The following is a 20,158-nucleotide window of genomic DNA, read 5'->3' as shown; positions in this document are numbered from 1 at the left end:
CATGGGTACTGAACTAAGACATTCAGGTGAATATATTGAGTTTAAAAACATCTTTATGTTTAAAAAAAATAAAAAAACTCCTCCCATTTTCAGCTTTTAAACCATGCAGAAGGCTACGTTTCAAGAAAGAACAATATCTGACAGAAGCCTTCTAAGAATTTAACCAGAACCAAAAGAAAAGCCAAATAAACAGTAGGAAAACAGCAGCAGTCTAGAGCTCCAAAAATCTGGCAACAAGCAGCAGAAAAATGTAAATATCGCATGGTGCTATTTTTAAGTAGGAACATATTTTCAAAGGATGAAATTTAAGTTGGAATATGTCCACACACACACACACAAAAAAGGAGAAATTGTGGGACCAAATTTATTATTGTGCCATTAGCATAGAACATCAAGTACATTGTAAAAATGTGAGTGACTGGAGTCGTCATCTCTTACCTGCACATGTGAAACAGTAAAATCTGGAAAAAAAAACCACTGAGCATTACTCTTTATTTTCCAACTTACCATTGTCACATAACACATGTAAGTAAAAGCAGTTAGGAATGATAAATGTTAATTACTGGGATAAATAGTTATATCTGGTTTGGATGGCTGACAAAACTGAAAATTGATCATTTAAACCTCAAAGAAAGACAACGACGATATTCCAAATATTGGTATTTAACTATTTTTATAGTCTTTTCACCATTCTTAAAAGCTGGAATATTTTTCTCAACATAACTATCAACATATATATTTAATTGATGACAAAATCATCAAGTAGGTTAATCCAATATCTTATTTTCCTGATTTCAGTTTCTCTCCCAGACTGAGTGGCCAGAGAGATGGAGAGGGAGATGCAGTTTGTTTAACACTCTCTCCATAACGTGTCCATCATTCCCACGGTGACTTTGTCTACAGCTCGATGTTCCACCTTCTTAGGCTTGTGCAACGTTTTCATCATTTTGCTGGTAGGTTCTGGGTTGATATTTAACGTTCTTTTTTTAAAAACCATTCTTCCAAGAGTTCACTAAATCACTAACTGTTCAAGAGTCTTATTTTCATTTTTTGCAGTAGCAGTTTGAAATACTAAGACCAGCCCTTTCGGTGCTGTTGCCAGCTGAGTAGACTCATAAACATATAAAATACAGAAATATCTGGGTTGGAGTGTCAAAACTGATGGTGGTGGAGATGGAGGAGGGTTTCTTGTCATCGTGACATTTTCTAGGTTTTTCTTTTTATCATGTTTCCCGTAGACTTTTAACCAAAGAGCATTGATAGTAGCATGAAGAACATGGTCACAGCGAAATGTGGAGCTGCTGTGTCCTGCGTGGACACATTTTGTGTTACATCCTGCAGAACATCCATGAGGCTCTTCAAGGTTTCCCCTTTAGTTACTTCTGTCCTAGAAGGAGTTGAGATGCTGCAAAAGAGTATTAAATGGTTTTTAAGTTGTGCATTCATGCAAATATCAGAGGTACATTTGCCATGCTCACCATGCAGTCCCATCACAAATACACAAACTTCAGCACAAATGCACTTTTGCTAGAATATTAATTATTATCATCTTCATCTTTACAGGAAACCCATTAGTTTTGCCATACTAGATGGCGGCCCTGCTTTCTTGAACAGATGAATAACACAGTGGATCCTCCAGTTCACTCTGTCTCTGCAGTGAAATGTAGCTTTTTCCATCCCACTCTTGAAAGCTGCAGTTTTTATGCCCTAATGATCCTGGGGAATGTTCACAGGACAACTTCCCTAAGAGTTTTTTGGTTTGAAGAAGGTCCTTAATGCTTAACGTGCAGCTGAACTGCAGATCTTTCCTGTGCAAAGGTTCTTACCATGGACTGTAGCACCAACCGTGGCTGCAGCCGAAATCCCCGGAGATGAGAATGGATGAGGTGCCATCATCTGTCAAACACAACAACTTCAGTCACATCAGGACTTCCCACTCATCAAAGTGATAATATCCATCCCCGTACCATTGCTCTGAATTTTTTAGGTTCAAATTAAGACAAGCTACTGCAAAAAAACTGGGGTGGAAGGAGACAACTTTAATCAAAACATGCCGAGAGAGGCCTGGAAACTCAAAGCTACTATTTTTAGTAAAGAAGCAAACAAACCAGGCCAAGAAGAAAAACCCCAGTATATTCGTGAATATATTCTTGACAATACTCACAACTCATAAATTTGCCTCTCCTCTAGATGCACTATGTGGGGGAGAAGATAGGTTTTCAAGTTTAAAAATGTCAAAATCCAACTTGCAAATGAATGCTTTCAACTGAACAATTTAATTTAGACTTTGCTTTCCTGCCTTTTTTATTGAGAAAAGATTACAGGAGGTAGATCCTAAATATCTACCTGGTCTGTGTGCTGAAATGCAAGAAATATATGTACAAACTTCAACAGGTTCAAAAATTTGAATACGAATTAATGTCCATTCAGGCCTAAAAGCTTCATATATACGTACATGTATATAGTCTATTATCTTATCATTAGACTTAGTATTTTTTCATAGTACGGCACAACTAAGAAAGCTCAACTTCTGAAGATTAATGTAAAACTACAAGAACTAACGTGCATTCTTTAAAATTACTTTAAAATTTACTTGCATCCCGGAAACAGCAAAGTTTCTTTAGCCAGAGTGATTCTGAAATACTGAACCAAGTTGGTCATCACTAACAATTAAAATAAAATGTCATAAAATTCACAGCATGTCACAAACTTCTGAAAAAACATGGAAACCACATTGTTCCATTTGAAAAACACGAAATGAGAAAAGAATGTTATGGTTATTGTTCCTACATCATCATTAAAATCCCAGCATTGGAATAGTGTGACACAGCACTGCCACTTGGTAAAATTAATCCTCTTTGTTAGGAATAAGTGTCTTCATGAAAGGTTCCACCTTGTGGATTTTAAAATTAAATTCACGCAAGTCTTTCCATACTGAGAACATATTAGGATTCCTTTTTGTCTCCTTTGAAATTGTTCCCATAAAAAGCTTCCTAACAGTTTGAAGAGCAGAAGAATTCGGCTTATTGTATACACAGTAGTATCAAAACAGCAGTTCATCAATAAGAAATAAACACATCCATGTTCCAAAATCCCCTCGCTAAAATTATCTTTAGATGTTTCACGTGCCTGAAATTATGTTCAATGTTAAAAAGAAAAAAAACCAAAATTTTTTAGAAACATAATCAGTCACTCAGCACAAACACAAACAACGTGATCTCAATTTGATACACAGGCTTGAATTTGCTGTTCTCTGGACTTTATAATCTTCTGCTCTGAATAGAAGTTGCCATGTCATAAGCTGTTCTGGGAGAGCAGAGCTGCACAGCTTTGTTGTACAAGAACAGAAGAGAGTGGTGCTTTTTACAACCATGAGTCCTCTGAAACTTGTATGGATTGTTTTTGGAAACATGGGTTCCCTTCCAAAGATGGAATTTGATTCAGAGGATCAGAACCTCTAAAAAGAAGAGAAAATGAATTATTTCCCCATGTAACATGTTAATAATGATATTATATTGAAGCATCTTATCTCATGGCTCAATGCAGTCTAACCACTCCCAATTGTAGATACTACGACATCTCCTTTCCCTACATGATCCTCCAGGTACGTATTTCAAAGTGCTCACAAAAGCTCAGAGGTTTATTTTGGTGGGATTGACTTCCACCATCCATGATCAGTTCATCCTAATTCCAGAGTGAGTCAGAAATAAAGCTGGTCACAATTTGCCTGTGTGACACCGCACAAGTACAGATAATCTGAGTGGTCCCTCCTGAGCAATACAAAAAAGCAGCTTTGGGAAAAATACATGAAAGGCAATATAAAAATGAGATTTGATCTCTCCTGCTCGATAAAGGAGCTCTGCAAGTTTCCACCTCAGCTATTAAATGATTTGCACGGCAGAAGAGGACTGGACCACGTTTGTCCAGCTGCTTCGACAATGTGATGGGTACAATGGCCACGGCACTATCCAGGTAATTTAAAAACTGCACCTCAGCAAGACTCCAAAATTAAAAAGACACACAAAGAGAAAAATGTCAAAGGCAATATTGAACCTTGAAGCTTAACAGTAAGGCTGTCTTACAGTAACTGCTCAACATAAAATACTTTAAATTATTTCCTAATTCTATGTTTTTCTGAGAGACAGATAACGTAAAATAATAAGAATGTCACAGTTGAAATCTTCATGGTTAATCAGGAAGCAATATCTAGGAAACAGAGCTGCAAACAAAACTAACTGCTATAAAATCAAATTAAAATGTTACACAAACATTTATTTGCTAAAAAGGGTGTGTGATTTTTTTGCTGAAAGAATGCAAATAAACTTCTGGCTGTCCCATGTCTTTCGTGAGGCTTTGCAATACCTCAACATGTACATAATAAATAAGACTCTGTAACTTTTTCAGCTAAAGCTGTATTTAAAGAACAGCATCCACACAAGAAATCACATTTGGAGCAAGGCTGAAACCACAAAAGAAAATAAATGTGACCTTTGATGATAGAGCGCTTTCCTCACATGATCAGTCCTGTAACAAGTGAGGTTTCATGCAGCGCTTCCAATAGCATGAATTGTTCTAATTTCATCATTTAGATGAACAATCTTAATGACTAAAAATTAACCTGAGAACAGGGAAAAAATAATTACAGCTTCACTCCTATTCCAGCAATGGGAGAACTTGAAAAATCTAAAGGATCCCAAAGGGTTTAACAGTGAAGGAAATATACCGATTAATCCATTTTGGCCATGGAATTACAAGAAAAAAACACCCCCAAAGCCACACCGTAACCCAGCAGATGGAAAACCTCTCTGGTTCCTACACTGTGATTTGTCATCCCTGGAGGACAGATATAAATTGGAAAGAGAGGAAGAGGATCAAGACTGTCAAGAAAATATTGATTTGTGCTCAGCTGTCTTCTCTAACGTTTCCTCCCAAGCTCCATAGAGCAGCAAAAGTTGCAGGAGCAAAGGGCCATGGGCTGTGCTGGACACCGCGGGCTCACCACAAACACACTCTACCCCCCAAAACGGCGGCTGCCAGCCCAAAAAGATGCTGACGGACTGAACACCGTCAGCTGGGGACTCCAAGGTACAGCTATCATACGGCCTGTAAAGAAAATAAGGTATTTCTCCTCCTCTAGATCAACAGAAAACATTTCTAAATGCTACCGTTGAGTAAAGTGCCAACTGAACAGAAATATTATAACTTGAGTGGCATGTTTAGGTGCCTTCTGCTCTTTCCAAATGTTCCTTATCTCTTACACAGCTACAGCCCTACAACTTTTCTACGATTCTGTGAATTTTTACCCCACTGGCAACAGTATATGGAAACAAGGAGAGGTTTCAGGTAATAGATGCCCTTGAACAGGTTTATCTTGCATTGCAGTATGAACAGTGTTTTAACAGCCTACTCAGGTACAAGTTAGTGGAGACAACATACAAGTTTTATTACTATACAGGAGGCAAAGCCTAGTATTGTTTTTATTTCTGTACCATTTCCTATAATGGCTACACATTTAAAATATATGTTCTGTAAAAAAGCACACAGAAGACTCTGTGAAAAAGCCATAGATTTACTCTCTAGTTCATTGAATCTCTGAGTAAAAGTGTAAAGTTTTTTGGCCTTCTCTAACAAGCCATTGCTCAGCAAACAATCAAAGAGATAAAGGTGATTTATGCAGCACAACTAATACAAGTGAGGGTTTCCCGCAGGCACTCGTACAATTAACCACCGGACAGGGTCCTCTGTACAAACAGAAATATCAAATCTCTTCTGTGCCTGCTCCTTTCAAAGGTTAAAAAGTGATGTGAGCTCAAAGTGGAATAAATTCATGAGCTTTCCCCAGGCTGGTAACTGTGGTCACAGACACGTTCCACCTCCTCAACAGCACGAAGAGGACTCTGGATCTATTTACTGTTTCCATTAACAATAATGCACTACTACTAAGCAAACACCTGTGGTTTGGGGCATAACCAAATGCATGCTTTAAGTGAATCAAATGACAAGCTTTGAAACGAGAGAAGAATTTGAAGAAACAAGTAGAAATTGTAATGAAGAAAATGAAATTTTAAAGCACCATCAGTCACAGGAGATGATGCCTATGGGGAGGAGATGAGTCAGTCACTCATCACTTTGCGCTCAGCTTCGCTTGGTGGCAGAAAAGCTCAACTATTCGCTCCAGATTGTGCTCTGAGTGCTGCAGAAGAGCTATTTCAGCTCCCCACTTCCCTAAATACGTGAACATGATGTTCCTCTGGGCCCCTCGTGATGCGATGGAGTAACAACCCTTAACCTATAACTGACAGGACATAAATAAACTTTTATAAGCACACAGAAGCTACATGGCTTCTAGGCACTTACAAGCACCTTTTAAAAAGGAGTTTTAGGAAATATCGAAAAGAGTATATCTAACATCACTAGCATGACAGTCCCTTTAAAATTTATTTTGGTATTCAGCATTTTAATTTCAGGAGTAATTGTGTATAGAATCATGGAATCATTTTCTATGATTCTGTACACAATTTCTGTCCAAACATATGTGGCTAAGCGGGTCAGCACCTCCATTACGGATAATTCTAAAGCTTCCTATCTCTTTCTACATGCTTTTCACCACTAATAAGGCACAGCACAAGCCAGGATGGGGAAGTAAACAGGCACATGAACTCAGGACCGGCTACTTGATAAATCAGTGACCACGGCCCCTTTGCTTGGGTCCTGCATTACCCTCCAGAAAACATCAGACCTGTGGGGTATGGGTTAAAAAAAGGGGAAAAAACCCAACCCAGTACCCCCTGCCCTACACACAGGGATGGGAAACGGATTGAGGACTCACCTCCCAGATCTCCAGAAAGAAGGAAAAATCAAACAGTGGAACTGAGCATACAGGACTGAGGAGGAAGACTCCTTGTCCAAGGGACCCATGGCAATGTTAGTTGGTTACACTGTGATTTACTTCTCTCATGATTGTAAGTATGTTAAAAGAATCAAATGATATTGCCCGTCATTAGCTACTGCTTTTAAAGTGATTGTTCTAGCTAACATTTCCTTTAGGAAATAAAAGGGTGAATTAGAGGTGGCTGCAACCTCTATCAAATTGAGAATGATTTAGTGCAGCATTAATCCAGCCCTTAGCACTTATCCACAGGCTAAGGAAAAGCCTGAAAGAATTTTCGACTGAAAAGGGGTAGTAAGAAGAGTCTGAGACTGCTTGTTCCTACCATTGCTAGCAATATTCCCCTGGTTAAACATGATAATGCATCTGAAATGGTTAAACAAGATAATGGTACTGAATGGTTACATAAGATAAAGCATCTGAAAGATGAGGAATAAATTCCTTGTCACTTAAACACGTGTCAGAGAAAAAGGTGTTAAAATTAAGCTTTCTACTTGACAGTACCTGCAAATTTGGTCCAGAGGAGCGAGCACATCACAGGAACGGCTGTTCATGGGCAGCGATGGCTGCAGCGTGGCCCTGCCGCAGAGAACGCCAGGCTGGTCTTGCCTAAGGAAAAATAGACAGTGAGTATTTATATTTAAAGAACAGTGGGAATAAAATGTGGGAGACGTTAGCAGCAACTGACAAGAAAAAAAAAAAAGGCAGTCTGTGGGTACTGGAAAAGATGTAATCGGCACTGAAACCTGGCTGTGCCGGAGCAGGGACTGAACGCTTGGCTTCTCCCACTGCGCAGCTATTTCTGGGCTTGGAGAGAAATCCTCTAGAGGGAGTCAGAAAATTGTTTAAAGGATTTTTTTTCTCCCTTTCAGCCTGATACTATCAAAAAGCCAAGGGACCGTGAGCCATTCCACAATGAAAAATAGTAATTAAAGAACTTCACTTCATTAAATGAGGAATATTTAGAGCAGAGCGGAGGCAAAAGGCTCGTAGAGCAAACAGAAACATTTACACACAGAGAGGAGGAGGCACTGGTGCAGCAAACTGCCAAGCGTAGGGGAATTTGCCTCTCCGGGGAACTTCAGAGACAGACATTTTCACCTGGCAAAGAGATTTTTGGCAATAAAATCCAAGCCAGAAGTGCCAGAGCCCGGCGAGAGTGTGGAGGCACAGGTTGGCTGGCCAAGGTCGCAGCTGGCACATCAGCCATCACATACAGAGGTAAATATTTAATTAGATGGCACTATGGCCAACACAGCATCACTGGTTGTTTATACAAGTATTTTACATAATTTTAAATGTAAAGTGAATTTAGCTGTTGTAAATCACTAGGGGAAATGCAGTCTTGTTTTTTTCCAAAAAAAAAGTTATGAACAATTTCATTATATCCAGAATTTATTATCCCCAGTTTGAGAGAACACTTTTAACCTATTTCAAGATTTATGGCAGTGGTTTCAATAACATTTTGTAGCTGTTTATGTATGTGAGTAGTCTCACAAAAATCAATGGAAATGAATGTGTGAAAATGGGATTTCTGTTCCAGGAAAACACTAGATTTTTGTTTTGTTTTGTTTTTGAAAAAAAAAAAAAAGAAGTCTGAACTGGGATAAAAAGTTGATATTGCAAAACTAACAAAATGGAAAACACATGGGAAAAGGAAAGTTTTCTTTCAGAGTTTCAAAACAAGTTTACTAGAACATTTCTTTCACTTTGATGTTTGTATTTCAAACAGAGGAGAAAAGACTGGGCCAGCCAGCAGCGGCCCCAGTGTCAGCGGGTGGCCCTGTACTGGGAGCAGGGGACACAACTGTCACATCCCCCCAAGCACAAGCGCAGTAAATCCTGCACATCGGCACCGCACCCAAAGGGAAAGAAACGCTTCAGAGTGAGCTGGGACCAAACAGCAATTCCGGCACCTGGCTGGAACTGCTGAAAAGAGAGCCACCTCAACATACAGAAAATAATAACAGCTGAAGTCTGAAAGTCAAGCAAGATCATTTACACTATCAAATGTAAAATGAGGTGGGAAAGGCAAACCAAAATACACTTTCAATTTTTGAAGATTTTACATTTTCCCCCTCCAAACATTACTGAAACAAACACATTAATTTTAAAAAACAGATGCTTTGATAGGAAGTTCTATCCAAATGTTTGTGCCCATGCCAGTTTAGTCCCTAAAGTGAATCACTGAGAATTTGATCCTGGGAGGCTCCTCACCCAGCAAAGCAGTTGGAGTGGAGATGACATCTGCTCCAGACAAGACTGGACTTTTTACTGCATTCCTCTCAAAATAAAATTGCTTTTTGTGGAGAGAGCTGGCAGCTCAGGCTCTGGCCTGCCTTTCTGTTCAGTTCAAATACAGAAATGTAGGCTCACCCCTGGAAGATGCATCTCTGAGATGGATCGGGGCTGACACAGCTGTCGGTGGCAGCAGCAGACAAGTAGAGTAGTTTTCCCAAAGGCTGGAGATGGCAGCCCTTGCAGAGCTGGGAAACAGAAGGAAAAGGCTAATTTTGATATTTAATTCTGGGAACGTCACACCAGGGGCTGCAGGTTGTCACATTACTTCAGCATGCAGAGAGAAGCAAGCAGAGGGATGGGGCTCTTGCAGCAGGACCGCTGTTCTGCTGCTCCCCGTCAGCATCCGGAGAAACTCATTCTGACTTTTTTTTTGACTATGGTACATTTGAAATAATTCATGGATTGCTGCTAAGCACGCTGCTTCCTTGAAATCTACGGTTCCCTATTCCCCTCAAACAAATATCCCCAAAACAACCAACGAACAAAAAAACCACCAAAAAACCAAACCCCTCAAACAAACAAAAACACCCCTTGAAAAAAAAAAGAAAAAAAAATATACACCCACTTTTTACTGAAGTATCTTGTTCCAAGTCCCCAGTGTCCTCTTGTTTAAGAAAAAGGATATTATGATGCATCAACATCCCTGGAGGGGTTGAACAGACACAGAGATGAGGTTCTCAGGGACATGGGGTAGTGCCAGGGCTGGGGGAATGGTTGGATTCAGTGCTCTTGAGGGTTTCTTCCAACTGAAATGATTCTGAGATTCTAGGAGCTTGCAAAACATATCCCACCTCTGTAATACTGTATAATTAGCAAAAGGAAAGTTTGTCTTTGCACAGATTTTGTACCAATACGACTACACTTGTTTGGAAACAAATACAGTTAATTCATAAAACGTGCTAGTATCAGTGTAATTATATTAGTATAAACTTACTGATATAGTTCATGAAATCACTTAACTACTATGCTTAAATGCATGCATAATTGTGCTTAAACCAGCTCTAAATTTGACAAGCATATGCCTGACATTTTTAAAGTGCTAGTAAAGAGTATGTTCAAATGAACCCCTCAGAGATCACAAATCTAAATTAGGAATATGAGATAACAGGAACACAGAGATGGCAATAAGTTCCAGAAAAATACATTCAGCCGAACAATTTGCTTATACTCAGAAATTTCTTATAGCTGTGCTTGCCATTTGATGTTACAAAGTGTCCTGTGCTGATAAAGAGAATTTTTAGGAAACAACAGGTATTTAGAAGCACTTGGGATTTTACTGGGACGCCAAGGGCTGTTCCCCCCGCCAAACCCTCCACTGGTTTGCTCTTCTGACCATCAAAATTCATTTTCTTGTTTTTGCTCCCAGCTACCTGACTATGCTGGTAACTGCTACTAACAAAGCTGCTGATGTCTCCAAATTCCTGGCTAACCTACACCAAAGGAACAATGGCACAAAATGGCACAAAATGAGAGCCTGCTTTGGCCAAAGCAGAGCGCAAAAGTGGAAGAATGGCATAAAAGTTCCATAGAGTGTGACAGAAGAGAGGACAGAGAAAACGTCAGTACCTGTCATTGCTGACAAAGCCAAGGTTTTCCTGAATAACACACTGGAGTCAGACTGTTAAAAAAAAAACAAACAGGAAGTGTCATCTCCACACAAGAAACCACTTGTGTTTCAGGTTTGTCGTTGTGTGTGTGTTTGTTTGTTAAATTTACTGTGATGGTGGCCAGACACCGTAGCACGCTGCTGAGAGTGAAGGTCTAAGTCTCCATACCTGATGTGACACAATTCTGGACAACCTGCAGCAGCTGACCCTGCTTCGGTTGGACTAGTTGATCTGAGGAGGTCCTTTCCAAATTAAATGATTCTGCAATGAGTCCCATTGCGGAGTTTTGTGGAATTCGGAAATTCCACTGGGGGGAAAAAAAAAAAAAGAGGAGAAACAATCTCAAAGCATTATCAAGTTTCTGTGCATTACTCAGACAAAAATAAACCAGGGGGGACAAACACCTCCTGGTCAGCAGTGCTGGCTCCATTAGAAAAGCCCTAGTGATTTATCTGTCGATACCGAATTGGCTGGATCTGGCCTTGCTGCTGGAGAGGCGGCAGGAGTGAATGCACGTAAATGTTGTGGAGACACAAAGCAAGGTCTGTGACAGAGAAAAAAAATCATTCAAGACATCCTCAGCTTCTCTTATTGCAAACCTACAGCACTCCCCCAGTAGGGTCAGCTGGCTGATTACCAAACTAGCATTTGTTTCTCCATTAAAAAATAAAACCAAAACAAAACAAAAAGCAGCATGTTCTTCCCCATCAGCCCCTTTCTTAGTGTCACTGGGTCCTGATCTACTGCCCGTCTTTACACATGGCCGCAGCAGCTGGCCTGAACTTGCCAGCATGAGGAATGTGGTGCAGATGCACATCTCTCCAGTTGTGCCAGGGGAGGCTGAGGTTGGATCTGGGGAACAATTTCTTCCCCAAAGAGCTGTTGGGCATTGGAACAGGCTGCCCAGGGCAGTGCTGGAGTCACCATCCCTGGAGGGGTTGAACAGACACAGAAATGAGGTTCTCAGAGACACGGTACAGTGCCAGGGGTGGGGGAACAGTTGGACTCCATGATCTTAAAGGTCTTTTCCAACCAAAATTATTTCATTATTTTCTTCCTCTTTGCTGAGGCCCACCTCTACATCGGAATGGGGTAATATCAAGAAAAGTTACAGTATAAAACAAGAAGCACCACAGGGCTTGCTCAGTTTGAGATGAAGTCCCAAGTTTCGATTACCCTGATACAACTTATCCAACACCAACAAAGGAATTGCCAGAACACGTGGGACATCACCACAGCCACGACTCCCCTGCTTCTCAAAGTCACTGGGCTCTTTGGCTACAGCATTACTTAAAACAGCTTAATCATCACGTACCTGTATACCACAGGCACTCTGAACAATGACTGAAATGCAAAATGCTTAATGCAAACACTGAGACCGGCTTCAGTTGTGGATGCACTTGAGGAACTCCTCAATAGATTGGTAGATTTTTTTTTTTTTTTTTAAAACATGGTACCTTCAGGAATGAGGATCTTAAATACTGGGAAGTCTTTGGACAATGCAAACAGCAAACGGGTTATACCAGGCACACACAGGTACAGGGAAAGTTGGTCTGCTCAAAAATATTCCAAATTGATTCATTTGGGGGAAATAAAGGTTGTTTGTTTGCTTGGTGGGTTGGGTTGGTTTGAAGTTTCTTTACATACCCTAAAACCAAAACGGGAAGTGTAACTAGCTACATTTTGTTTAAAAATAAAAATAAAATTAAAAAAATCCTGCCTGCTGAGATCTTCCATTGGATGCTGAAGTTTCCTCTCCCGTGGGGGACGCGTAGTCAGAATCTGAGAGAGATGGCAGCAAAATCCGCTTTGTAAAGGAAATTGCTTTACTACAGGTGTTTTAAAATTATCTGGTTTCTATTTATGTTCATTAACTCAGATACCTGGGGAGAAGTAATGTTGGCTGAGACTTCAAATCCTTGCTTTTCCAAGCAAGGGCTTCCAAAGCTGACAGCCCCTATCTCTGGGTTATCTACAGTCTCCCAACAGGAAAACAAGTGTAAGCCAGTTTTCTGAAAAGACAAAGATAATTTCTCATCCATCCTATTTTTTAGGCATCATGGAAAATATTTTTTTAAAATGACATTACAAACCACTTCTCACCATTCTGCTCTATGCTACAAGCAGGAATAGCAGCTTTTTGAGAAACATTCATAGAAATAATAAATCACAAAGGAATGAAAGAACTGGAAATAAAAGAAATCATGAAGAAAAATATTATAGAAGGAACAAAAAACCTCTCAAGTTTCCTACTTACCTGATTTCCCAGCCACAAGCTGTCATTGCTCCCCAACCCCCCAATCCCAAGGTCTGCATCTTAACCAGCTGAAAGCTATTAAATGGTCAGAGAATTAGCTTTGGACCCATGTGTATATTAGAACATCTGAGGGGAAATTAGGCAAATAATCACTTTCTATTCAGAAGCCTAACTCAATTTTAATATTAGAAGAGTGCTACTTACTTCCAGTCCCACCAGTTTTCCCAGAATCTCTACCCCATTAAACCTGCTTGGCGAGATATTGACTGACAACACATTTCCCCAATGAAATGCAAGTTAAGAATCACTTGATCATCAGCATTCTTTGGCAGACTGCTCCTGAGAGCATTTTGCAGCCTGCTAACGAGTCGAGGAGCTGATTAATGCTTCCTTAGGTATTACATACGCCTGATCTATACTGGTAACCCCTTCTTGGGGACATGTGGCTGCAAAGTCCCACCTGGAGAACTCAATGTTCCACACAGATTGCTCAATCCCCCTGTTCATTGTTTTCACTCCTGTTTAAGTGCTCCGGCAGGTCAATTCTGTCAGTCTGCAATTTTTTGCATCTGCCAAAGATCAGTATCGGTGGAATAGTAAACTTCATAGAAGGTGATTCTAAATAGCATTATTTGGGGGTTTTCTCACAATAACATTACAAAATAGCCAAGCCAGTTATTTCTGTTGAGGAACAACACATCTGCAAATCATGGAGCACTGGCAAAAAGAAATGTCAATACAAAAGCCTTAGGAATATATTTATATGAAATCATGTTACATTTAAAGACAGCCAGAAATGCCCTTTTTTAATGCAAACTTCATAGAATATTAATTCCTCCTGGTCCAAACTTGTGTACACTAAGGATTTCACCTTATTAATTACTTCCACTTCTTGAAATCAAGTACAGCTAGCAAAGTTTATGCTGTGCTGTGTGTGCATAGCCCCCAGGCAAAAGACAAAATAAAGTCTGCTGTGGGATATGTGTTTATTAAATGCATGAAAGACTAACAAACTCTGTTTCTAGAAATCCAGAGATGTCAAATTCCAAAGCCAGAAACATAAGATAAGACCCTGGAAACTGCAATGGATATGGCCAGAAAAATGTTAATACTAACAAAGTGCTGCTATGACACATTTTCTGTTGGGCAACAAGTTAAAAGCACTTTAACACAGATGACATTCACCAGACAGTCACAGTCACGGCACAAAGAGAAGACTATTCTGTTGTTTTTGGAATATCTGACTACGTATACTAGGCAATGGTTTCATTCCAGTGCTAAGTTACAGCCACATGACACCAAGTCACACACACTTACCTTGAAGCAAAAAGAAATGGGGAGGTTAAAACCACTGTGGCACTTCACGGCTGTTGTCTGAAAAACAGGCTGCACAGGTACTTTTATACTCCTGTCCCTCCTGTATTGTGGACATTTTGGGGTTGAGTTCAGATATTTCTGGAGAGTGCAACATTGCCCTATGGTTATAAAGTGCATTTGTGACAGAAGAAGAAGAAGAAATAACACATAAAATATTCAAGTACTATCTCCCTTAGCTTAAGTTCACTTCCTACCCATAGCTCTGAGTTCCACCCGAGTTTCCCTTGCGTTCAGAGATGTTGAGTAAAGACACACTGTATTTACAGAAGGAAGGTGGAAAGCTGGAACAAGCTGGAAATTAAATCAAGAGGAAGATATTTTGCTGGTTTGTGTGCAAACCAAAAGCTGGTGAGCCACTGTCTGAGTGGAATGAAAAGCCACATTTAGGACTCATTCCTAGCTAGTAAATAATACATCAGAATCCCTCCATTTTGCCTCACAGAATAAAACACAAATGTGACTTGTTTATGTCATTGTACTGTCCTTGTTCTAACACTTTTTTGGGTACTAGAACTTACCTTTAGTAACCTGTAAGCAGAGATGTATCTTCAAATATATATGACCACATGTATCACAGTGTTCTAGAAGTTCACGAACATACTCATCAACACAAACCAACTCATTTGACTCCTCATTTGTAAAATCACTAATCACGAACTTGTGTGTGAATCAGATACGCCCAGTAAAACCAGTATAGTTCATCTGCATCTCCAAAAGCTCAATTTGCATGGACGGCCATTGCAAACGCGCAGATCCGTTTGGCACACAGCACTGCATACCTGTACATGCTCCCTCAGCCCTGCTGTATTTTCAGAATCTGATCCTATGAGTCTATCTGTTCCCTCAGATGAACACCTTTTTTTATAAGCACACACGTTCATGCTGGCTGGCATTCTTCTGTTTTCTGATGCCTTAGCAAGATGCCCATAACTGCCAACTCATTTTTTTTTAATCCATTTTCACACACAATAATTGGAGTTCTGAACAACTGACTGACCTGTGGAACCGCCTCGAAAAAAAACAGAGGGTGGCCACAGAATTGCCACATACAGAAACAATATTTGGAAATGCAACTCTACTTGTTTTGCCCATACTACAGTGATTTCTAGAACTCTCAATTACCAGGACTTAAAACATAAATAAGCCACAAATATCCATTTCCTCTGGCTTTCCACTTGTAAGGCTGAGATAGGAAAGCAAATATTTAAGGAACAATGGCAGAGAGAGTACATTTTTAAGATTACTCTAAAAACAGTAGATGCACAAAAATAAACAAGGTGATATCATTTTATATTTTCAACAAAGAAGCTATTCACAAAGTATGGAGGAAAGAAGAAGAATGTATTTTATTCCTCCCCTCATGGGGCTTTAAAATATACACATTGCAAGCTCTGGGAATTTTCAAGAGTAGTAATGTGGCACACAAGCAGCAGTAACATGCAGAGCCTCAGAGTATTTCCCGAGCTCATCTCCAAGCAGACGCTGCAGCGTAAAGATTGCGCTTTGAGCTTCCCACATAAGACGCACAGAACACTGAGGCGTTATCTGAAAAGTCTGACCCCACAACAAATGACACTGGGGAAGAAAGCTAAATTATCAAAACTTTATTTTAGCATCGGATGCTCAAAGGGGTGTTTCGTGCATCTGACTTAACCAGCTGCCAGCTAAGCAAAATGTTTCTGATGCTGTTTGTCCAACACTGAACTCACAAGAGGGTGAACTGTGAATATTCTGTGAAGCTTTTTTGATTAAATCACTTAATATTTTTGTAATAGCATTTCTGCAAAGTGCTTCCATTTACCCAAATGTAAATGTTGCTTAAACAGAAATGGGAATACATGATATGTATGAAGATAAATAAACAAACATATAGGACCTAGCCAGCATCCTTCTTTTTGAAGTCTTTTTATGCTTAGGAGATGACAAACCCTTTTAGAATATTCAATATTTAATATCCACCACTTAGTCCTAGGTTTTGCTTCTGTCATATTTGAAAGAAAACAAAATGCCATTTTCCAAGGGCTAGAGCAGTAGCACTGCACTCAATATTAATCACTATCCATAACAAGAAATCCCTCCTCTCTTTTTCTATCCAGACCTTCTCTGTCACCTCTGGCTTTTTTTTTTTTCTTCCCAGGCAGAGAATCCCTGTCAGCTTTTGCTGGCTCCAGTATCGGCATAGTTTGCTCCTCACCCACCGCAGCACCCTGGGATGTGTGGATGGGAAGAACGGATTTCAGCCTCTTGGCCAGTTGACTCCCTCTTCAAAGTACCATCTGACATACTTACTTTTCTTCATGTTATCTCTGAGGTTCAAGATTCAGCAACAAAACCCAGATCCCTCGCATTCCAAGTGACAACCAGGATGAAACAGAGCAGAAAAGTTAGTAAAAATATAATTGTTCTTAATAGCAAAGAACAAGTCCAGAGGAGAACAGCTAAGATTGTCTTTGTAACAGATCTCATCAAATATGGGCACTCCACAAAAACAATGAAGCATGAAAAAGGATAAAAATTCCTCCCTCTACATACCCAAGGGATAAATATCAGAGAGGCGATAGCGTTTGATCTAAGAAATATCGTGACTACAGGGATACAGCCAAGGCACCATGAAAAAATCAGATGGCTTATATCCACCAGAGGCCTTTGAACAGCCTCAGCATCTTTTCCAGTTCTGTTTCCAGTTCAAGGCCACTTCCTCGTGCTGATCACACGTCCCTCTAGGAAGAGTTTTTCATTGACACATTGACCATCCAGACCGAGACCCTCATTGAGGGGAAAAACTACAGCTGCTTCTTATTACTGCCACTTCCATCACAAATACTGGACAGAAAGAACAAGCTGAATAACTCTACAGAAAATAATCTAATGGCTGCAAAGAAATTACAAGGTGAAAATGGGTCAATGGTGTTTATTTACTTTGACAGCAGCGCTGCACTTTATGAGGATCAAAGACAAATGTAACGCAGGTCTCAGCTGCATGCAGCACCCAGCCTTGGAATGCTCTGCCTTGAAGAGGCGAACCTGACACAGAGTATGTACAGAGAGCCAGCAAGAACCAGCAAATGTTCAGCAAGCAGCCTAGAAGGAAAGGCTGAAGAAAAACAGGAAGATGGCCTGATAAATGCACAAACTCTCTAAGAACCTTTCTAAAGTGTTGAAAAAAAAAAAAAACAACCAAAAAAACCCAAAAACAAAACGCAGACACACATACAAAAAAAACACACAACAAAAACCCCCCAAAACCAACCAAACAAAACCCACAAAACCACAAATAAAATTAGGCACACACAAACACCCAAACCCTGGGTTTTTTTTCCCCCCTGTTCCTGACCTCTATGAGAAGAAATGAGCTTACACTGCAGGAAGAGTCGGGTTAGACATTACAACTAGCAAGGACAGCATACTCATGAGTCAATGTTTGATTATTTCATATTCTGTCATTATTTGTTTGTTTTACTATAATGTCTATAAAGCGTAGCCACTGAGTCATGGCAAATCCTGGGACAGGATAAACATGTGACAGAAATTCCACAATGGGCACAAAAAAGAAATGTAAGAGGCAAGAGCAGAATAGACAGGGAGGCCCAGAGAAATCGTGAGACAGCACTGACAGAACTAACAGCCCCCAAACAACAAAAAACTATAAAGACTTTTGCAGTCATTATAGTAAAGGAAAGTTAAGGGTTGTTTAGGAGAAGAGGTTGTTTATGGGATACTCCTATGAAAATGATGGTTTAAATGCAACAAGCAGACAAGGGAGGATGGCACACTGCATCAGGAAAAATGAGTGACTAAGGTGAGGTGATGAGAAAAAAGGCAGTGGGGGATCCAAGATCAGGAAAAATACTCCCTGTTGACAGCAGGGGAGCAGAGCACAGGAAAGGGATAAAATACCAAAGCACCATCCTGGGCAACGCCCTCCGCAGCATAACTGGGCTTTGCCCCCCATTGGATGTTGTAGAATGACCAGCATAAACAGATTTAAGAAAAATCAGACATCATAACCTCTTCTGCTCTGAGATAAGGCTGTTTTTGACTTGAACATCATCACAACCTCAAATGATCTATCATCTGCAAATGGATGTTACAACACCACATCTCAAGACAGAATGGATGACTAGACCATTTACTGAATTTAGTTGTAGTATTATCTGTTAATCCCCAACATTCACCAGACTTGCCCACATTAAACCCAAATACTTTCTTGTTTTCCAGGGAACTGTTTTCACCTGCAATTTTATGAAAGGCTGAGGCACCACTAAAACCTCAAGTAGCAGAATGGGGTGTATACCACTAAACTTTAAAATGCATTACATTGATCTGGAGGGCTGTGAGCAAGACAATCACATCACCATTTATATACTCCTACACAATTAAAGCAAAATCTTTTGTTCAGATCACAGAACTCAGCTGCATCAATTGAATTGCTCTGATTGAACTAACTGAATTTCAGTTGCTCAAGTCTGGTTTTGAACAGTTTTGTGTGACATTCAAAAGACAGAAGACTTCCTTTATAAATGGGAGTATGTGCGGGGAGGGACCACAAATGATTTGGCCATTACCCAGAAAATAACAAATGTGTGATGTGTGTCAGTGGAGCAGGGTACTGAATTTGAGCTTTTGGCAAAGGCCGCCACCTATGTGGGGGTGCATGAAGCACTTCTGATGACTTAGGGTTCCCTTTCCATGAGGAGGTAGGGACCCTCATTCTATTATCTCCTCAATAAAAATGAACACGACTTGTCCAAGTCCTCCTTCACTCTGTAGCTACTGTTGTGTTAGCAGACACAAACGGACTTGAACCGCAGCGGCACAGCACAGAATGCATGGGCTACTTGTAAAACTCCTGCTTTTGCCACCCAGAAACGCCACATGCACCTCGGAGGGAAAACACCACAATGTAGCCAGAGGATTAGGATTCTCAATTCTTTCCAGAAAAACATTTGTTTAATTACATTTTAATTAAATGCCAGGCTAGCTCTCATGGCTGATGTCTACCAGCAGCTTCTGTACAAACTTTCTGATTGTTCTTTATTTTCACTATTGTCACTGCAAAAGCTGAACTGTAAGTGCCTTATGAGCCCAAACCAAAGCGCTCATGAGGCCAATGGCAACAATTCCATTAACTCAATGAGCCAGGTCACCACATCTAGTGTGCACTCAACCTCCTGTTCAGCACCAACTCACATCTATTCCAGCACATCACCTCCATTTAAGGTGCAGGCACACAAGAATCCTGCTTTCTAACTTTCTAAAAAGGCCCATCTACTTTAACATTGATTTGGTTTTGATAATAGCTTCTACCCTGTGGAATTTACTTCTTTCCTCCTTCACTCCATCTCTGAATAAAGGAAGTATCCACATACTCTAGCACAAATCTTCAATTTCTTATATTAACTTTTCCTTTTCTTCCTCTGCATCTTAAAAGTAGCTGCAGTTATTTTTATAACTGGGCATAAAAAACAGTAGAAGATGCACCTGAAGACACACCTGCATCTCTAAGCAGCACCAAGTTCCTCTGGGCAGGCAGGAAGGGGAATTCTGCTGGGTCATGGTTTGTAAATCCTGATCTCTCTGGATTTCCCTTCTATATACTTTCACCACCTGTAGTTGACCTCAGAGTTTAACAACAGAATTATTTATGTAATTGAGGGGAAAAAAAAAATGATGGATGTATAATGCATCATACCTTTACCTTAGGCAGGAAAATTAATATGTCACAAA

The 20,158-nt window shown here is 40.1% G+C and overlaps 1 long non-coding RNA gene across 6 annotated transcripts; it reads right to left on the bottom strand.

Annotated features, from left to right (window-relative positions):
• Positions 1-347: 347 nt before the first annotated feature.
• LOC308044354 lies at positions 348-14,640 on the bottom strand. Of its 6 annotated transcripts, none has more exons than XR_013922595.1 (7): positions 14,372-14,640; positions 10,757-11,104; positions 9,756-9,833; positions 9,266-9,375; positions 7,394-7,498; positions 1,827-1,896; positions 348-1,405 (listed from the first exon to the last, which is right to left on the bottom strand). It is a non-coding gene; the product is annotated as an uncharacterized lncRNA (long non-coding RNA). The 6 variants fall into 6 exon arrangements; XR_013922596.1 differs by having other exon boundaries at positions 10,757-10,808; XR_013922599.1 differs by lacking the exon at positions 14,372-14,640 and having other exon boundaries at positions 10,757-10,808; positions 10,966-14,343.
• Between the last annotated feature and the right edge of the window lie 5,518 nt (positions 14,641-20,158).

Source organism: Nesoenas mayeri (genome assembly GCF_963082525.1).
Source record: "Nesoenas mayeri genome assembly, chromosome: 11".
NCBI lineage: Eukaryota > Metazoa > Chordata > Aves > Columbiformes > Columbidae > Nesoenas > Nesoenas mayeri.
Note: the sequence above shows the minus strand (reverse complement) of the source record. Positions and strands in the feature narration are given on the sequence as shown.